Source organism: Penaeus monodon, chromosome 23, assembly GCF_015228065.2.
Source record: "Penaeus monodon isolate SGIC_2016 chromosome 23, NSTDA_Pmon_1, whole genome shotgun sequence".
Classification (NCBI taxonomy): Eukaryota; Metazoa; Arthropoda; class Malacostraca; order Decapoda; family Penaeidae; genus Penaeus; species Penaeus monodon.
Window position 1 is genome coordinate 39,937,773 of NC_051408.1, and position 303 is coordinate 39,938,075.

Consider the following 303-nt stretch of genomic DNA (forward strand, 5'->3'; position numbering starts at 1 on the left):
GGGCACCGTTACACCTACCAGAGACCGATGGTTCTTCATGATACTCAGTTCTCCTTGCTCAAGAGCTGATGCCCACACTGGATCGTATGACTATTTATACTTGATTTTCTTTCAGGGATGTTGCAGTTGCCAGTTAATGCAACATCCAGCTGTCAGACATTGCAGAAAAAAGTCATTTGGTTTCTAGGAAGAGCAGAGCAAGATGCCGTTGACACTGCAGCTTCATTGAGGGAAAACCGAGTACCTTCGAAGAAGCCTCAGCGATGAGGACCGTAAGCCTTGCTTTATTTTACTAATGTTATG

General features: G+C 44.9%; 1 protein-coding gene across 2 annotated transcripts in view; it reads right to left on the bottom strand.

Annotated features, from left to right (window-relative positions):
• Positions 1-303, bottom strand: part of LOC119588053 (glycine-rich cell wall structural protein 1-like) — a 29,023-nt gene that overhangs the window by 1,384 nt on the left and 27,336 nt on the right. The window lies entirely within an intron of this gene.